Genomic DNA, 6,235 nt, shown 5'->3' on the forward strand with positions numbered 1-6,235 from the left:
CAGTATAATCATAACAACACATTAGGATCACTTTCAAAACTTTCAGAACCTTTCTGTTATTTCAAACCTTCTTCTGTGGAACTCAAAAAGAGAATTTTGAATAATGCAAAAGGTTTTTTTCCTAAAACAAAATACTGATGAATGAGAGACTGGCACTTTTCAAGCATCAGAAAGGACTTGAGCTGCATAACACTGTAATGTACTGTAAGTTTAATAAAAATGATTTGTGTGCTATATAATGCCACCCTCTGGTGGACTGTTAACCACTCTACTCTCTTTGAACTTGAGATCCAACATGTGAAGAATCATTTAGATATGTTATATGATCTAAATTAATTGCAAAACAATTAAGTCAGTCATGATTTGAACTTCTGAATGCAACAGTGTTGTTGTTTAACTAAAACTAAAACAGTTCTTTTCAGTGATTAAAAAGAAAGCTGAAATCAAATAAAATATTAGATGAAACAATTAAACTTTAAAAACAAACAAACAAAGAAATGTTGCAATGGAACCCAGCTAACTAATTAAAGCTATATATAAATATAAATATATCAATTTAATTTAAAATCCTAATGAAATATATATATGGAAAACGAATTCAAAATAAATAATACATTTGCATGCTATAATAGTATTTATAATATAAATAATAATGTATGATAATAATAAAATAACACCGGAATACATCTAGGACAGCTAGGGTGTAATGCAACATTTTAAGTAAATAAAAACTGAAAATAATCACAAAGCCATCAGGTGACTTCGGAAGTCTAAGAATATACTTTTTTGGGGGGCTTTTATGTCATTTTCCAGCTTGACAGGCCTGGTTCCCATTCAGTTATTGTTCATTATATTAAATAAGTGGTCAGGATAGGCAATGGAGGGCAGCAGGTACGTATTGGAGCAACATGAGAGTTATTAAACAAAGAAAGAATCTTCATTTTTTGGTGAACTATGCCTTTAAGACAAAAATGTTTTTTTTTTTCAGGCCACTTTTCAAAATCTTTCTGCCTATAGATGCTGACACTACACTTTAAGTATGCAAAAAATAAAATAAAAACTCCATGTGACGTTTACATCTTATATTGGTGAAACATCAAAGGTCACCAAATTTTAAGACGAAACTTCTGCACATATGATTGCGTTCTGCATGAGTACCTTTCCTTTGTGCAAATCTAATTCTAACACACAAATCACATCGCACACATACAGGTCAGTCGAATCATGTGGTTAAACACCAGGTTTATGTTCAAAATGTCATGCTGTTTGTATGTGCTGAAGTGTATGATTCAAATCCATATAACCTGCAGATCTCATGACATACAGTATAATTCTGTACCACAATATACAGTCTGTAATGTTTAATGGTAAGAAAACTGGCAGGAATATCTCCCTATATATATAATAAATCACACCACATGAATAAACATTATTTCTATTTCTTACAAATATTTGTGGCTTGCTTGAATTTACATTAAATAACATGACGTCCCGTCTTAGCATTTCTAAGAGCAACCAGTCTTTACCGTTAGGGGGCAGCAGTGCTAAATCTTTGACTAAAAACTCGGATTTACTGTAAAACTGATTTTTATTGTGCAAATGGAGCAAGACAGCATGAACTGGCCTCAGGCTTTCATCTCTGGTATGTGTGTGGCTGTCAAAACCTGATGAGACGTGTCATAAGTTGAAGGGAAGCTCTCAGAAAATATAAATCCAGTTCATCAATCAAAAATCTAGTCTCAAATATTCAACGAGGAACGTACCCCTGTCTGCATTACCTCTCTTTGTGGAAATACTGGCAAAACTTTCCTAAACAAATCCTTTAGAATTACTTTGACCTCTGAAAGACATTCAACAGATTTAGTTGTTTATGAGTGAGAGAATTTCTTGGAATTGTTAGGAAGCAAATGTATTATTCCATTGGCACTGATGGTCACATTAGAAATACTGCTATTTACTGTCTCAAAATAAGGTTTAATTTTATTTATTTACTTACTTATTTATTGATTCATCGCATTCGATTCGAGTCTTTAGAATCAGTTCCAAAACATTTCACTCTGATTCGTTCAGTGGGTCTCTCGTTGCATCAGTAGGTGGGGGTCGTTTATCGTGTCTTTTGCCGTATGAGTTATTTTTCCGCTCCTTAGTTTTATTATTTTTTTTCTTATTTGTTTATTTACATAGATTTATGACAGACTATTGTATCTAATCCACTTATACATGTGTATTTATATATATTAATTTAATTCATGCATTTCTTTTCTTTTCTTTTTTTTATTTTATTGCACTGAGCAAACTCAAAATGACGTTTCTGGTGCCCCAGATCCAGCAATAGGTGGCCCAGTTACCTTAAATTCTCCAATTCTCAACAGAGTCATAATGAACCCCATTCCAGTCTCTCTCTCTCTCTCTCTCTCTCTCTCTCTCTCTCTCTGTCGTGCTATTGCAGACTAGTCAAGTGTAACGTAGTAAAACAGTGTCACGTCAAAGCGCCCTGCCCTCCCACCCTTCTGTCTTTCCAGTTTCCCATCATCTCATGATACTGGTGTCATGGCTTTGACTCCGTCTTCGGCCGCGCGCGCTTTCTCAGGGACGCGATAAGCTGCTTCTACATCGGATCATTCCCCATCGCTTTTGATCGTGACGCTGGATATTTTCATTGTTACTGGTGTGACATTGTTATTATCGATGACTCGCGCAGCTGTGCGCGTTCCCAGGCAACCCCCGTCATGAACGCGCACTGAACGCGCTCATTCGCTCCGTTTCGTTTCTTCTGTTTGAGCCGGTGAACATTATTGACTATGGAAAGCTGAGTCTCGTTCATTCGTACACCAAAAACAGTAAATCAGAGGTCATTCCGAGCAACGAAAGGGTTTTATTCGCACCACATTCGTGGTTCTCGACAAGGTGAGTACGGCTGGATTATTTTTATATCGTAGCCTATTTTATCTTATTTTTCTGGGCGTTGGGATTCAAAATACAGCTCAAGGAGATTTTTAGCCACATTTCCGGTTGATCAAATAAATACAATGCCTGGCATATTGTTTAAAACGAAGTGGGTGTTCAATATTTGGCCATGGTGTTTATAAATCCGGGTATTTTTCTCCGATCCGCCGGTTTAAATGAACTGTAAGATTGTTTCTCATAAACAACAACAAATACTCGCGATGTTTTCCATTTAAACTAGAAACAGTTCGCATGATTATTGATTTATTTGTGTGAATATTGCAGGCAAACAGCTACAATGTGACTAGCTGTTTCAGATGACTAAACTAGCCGAAGTCCTGTCAAGGACTAGTCTGGATTTGTCTTTTATGTACGTCACACCTGAACTAGATCTCCATGTAGGAAAGGAAAATTGCAAATCAGCTCGTTTTTTTTTTCTTTCTTTCTTTTTGTGTTTTCTCTACTGTCAGTTGTTTCTTCTAGACTGTATTGTCAGAGCTTCTCAGATGTTTCTCCTGAGGGAAAACACGCCAGTATTTTCATGTGTCTCCTCTACAAATGCAGATCTCAACAATGTCTCAAATTGCGCTCAGGTTGGCCAGGATTACATGACAGAGATTCCAATATGAATTCAACTATTTCAGACTAAATGATGTGATCTGCTATCCACATCAGTTTTATAGATGCATACAATTATCCTCTCATTTGTGTCTGCTTTTAGTAGAAACATCTGAGGCAAAGTTTGTGGTTGGAGTTCTCAGAAATGCTTTATGTATTCTGTACTTTTAATTTGGTACTTGCTTCTTTTACTTTCAACGGTATGCATTAGTGATAGACTGATTAATCAGATTCTATCTATCTATCTATCTATCTATCTATCTATCTATCTATCTATGTAACACCTCTTGTATCAGTCAGCCAGTGAACCTCTTCAGTGAACTTAAGAGAACTTCTCGCCTGTTTTGTTGGCGGTGTTTGGGATTATGGTTCTCCCACTCACGATGACTCAAATCTCTAAATATCGAGGTTGCCATAAGGCATGAGTGTTTAATTCCTATTTTTGGACATCCTTAAATTTAAGAAAGCAGTAGTCGGCTTGAATCAACATTTCATTTCAACACATTCTCATAGCAGCTATTTTATGCTTTTGCAAATTGGTGGCTAATTTGAATGCATTCACGCAATCTCATTTATACTTTTTTTGCATTCTGTTCATGCCCCGTTGTGGGTTAGGTTTAGGCGTGGAGATTCTTGCATATACTTTTGTCTGAATCACATTGTCCAAATTCCTACGTAAGTGTCTCGTGAAATAGTTCTCTTGTGAAATCGGGTTGGTCATTATTAAGCTTTTTTCTTTTGTTTTTAGACATATACATTGCATGAATTGCCCCCCCCCCCACCATTGCGCTGTTAATAAGAAACACCTTGCATCATTTTATAGTAGATCAAGGAGTTTTACTTTAGCAGATATTCCCTGTACAAAGCTACTCTACTGTAAATCATAGGTTAAGAGCCTTAGAAATCATATCAGGGGATTTTGAGCCTAGAACTAAGCTATAATTTGTTAGTTTACCACTTCTCATCTTGGTACAAAGACCTCGCCCACACTTGCTCTCCTCAGAGTGTTTCAGCCTCCTCATTCTTCATGGCAAAATGCACTTAGGTAAGTGAAAGTGAGTGTGTGGTTTCTACTAAACAAATCGAGCCTGGTTTGAATCTTTAGCAGGCTGCACTCTTTAAATAATTTTGGCATCTATGGTTCCATGAAGAACCTTTAACATCCATTGATCCTGTCCATTCCACTAAAGGTTCTTTATTGTAGAAAAATGGGTTATTGGAGTATGAAAATGTTCTTCAGACTAAGATAAAATTATTAATTTGAGAACTGGTCACTAAAAGCTTCTCTGGAGGACCCAAAAATGGCTTTTCTATGGCATTGTTGCAAAAACTTTCTTTTGAAACCTACGATTTAAAGAGTACTTGTTTAAAAATAAAGACTCATTCCATGGAATCTTTTCATTCCACAAAAGGTTGTTAATAATGGAAAAAAAGTTCTTTAGATTATTTAAATGTTCTTTACTGCAAGAAAATCAGGTAGGCCTACATTTAAGAACTGTTTTGCTGAAAATGTTTTTTCTGCTACAAAAAAAAAAAGAAAAAAAAACTTTTAGAAAAGGTTTAGTAAAAAAACCCTGTAGAAGTTTTTTTTTTTTTTTTTTTTTTTTTAAGAGTGCATCTTTAACCATCAACCTCACGTGAACATTAAGAGCATCATCTGGTTTGAGAAATGCAGTGCAACAGTGGTTGAATAGTGAGAAAAGTGTCTCATTGTGGCTGGTAAAGCATATTTTGTGTTTATCTTTGAGATTTGCCTTCTCTGTCAGCTTTATTTTAACTTCCAGTTCTGTCGTTGTACATCCTGGATATCTTGGGGACGAGTTGAATCCTGCATGATTTGAGGTACATGTCTGTAACGTTATTTTGAGTTAGGGGTTTGTTTGAATCCTCAACCCTAAGTATGTACACACCACCAATAAAGAAATCTAACACAAGACTCAGAGGTGCAGATGCTGCAAACAGTGCTTCAGAATTGACTCTGTAATGAGTGAGTGTCTCATAACTTAAAGGTTTTCCCTTAAATCTGTTGTTACTCCAATGAGCTATTTATCCTATAGTGATTTGGAGCAATTAGCTAATGCATCCGTCTTCAGTTGTGTTCATCTGTTGTTTCTCTGCATTGCCCGTGGCTGTTGATGGTCCTTATGGGTGCTTTCATAAGAAGGGGATTGATGCTCTTAATTAGATGTGCTCATAATACCATAGAGGACTCTTGAAGAAGGGGCCCAGAGCCCGTGAAGTGGCTTTAATGCCTTTTGGAATTCTGTGAATGTCTTTCAGTGAAAGCCGTTGAAGTTTAAGCTGGCTTCAAGTGAGATCATTGGAAAAGCAGCCCATTTAAGGCAAAATTCCTGTTAATTGGTAACGTGCCTACGCAGTGGGGCCTTTGTCCTCCCTTGACTGGGACCTTCTGTCTGTGATGAGTGATACACTGGGCTTTGGGCTCCGTTATGAATGACGCGCTTGTTTCTGTTTACTAGCTTTGAGAATTGGCATGCAATAAAAAGTGGCTTCTTCTTTTGAAATGCTATTATGGGAACGAGTTGCTCGATTAGCCGAGGAGAGAGAAACCAGAGGACAACTCCCATAGACTGAAATTTTAGGAAGAGTTTGACCAAACTATAGTTGAACCACTAAATCTTTATAAGAGATATACAAAGGAACATTTGAT

The sequence above is a fragment of the Carassius auratus genome, unplaced genomic scaffold (genome assembly GCF_003368295.1).
Source record: "Carassius auratus strain Wakin unplaced genomic scaffold, ASM336829v1 scaf_tig00019570, whole genome shotgun sequence".
Lineage (NCBI taxonomy): Eukaryota > Metazoa > Chordata > Actinopteri > Cypriniformes > Cyprinidae > Carassius > Carassius auratus.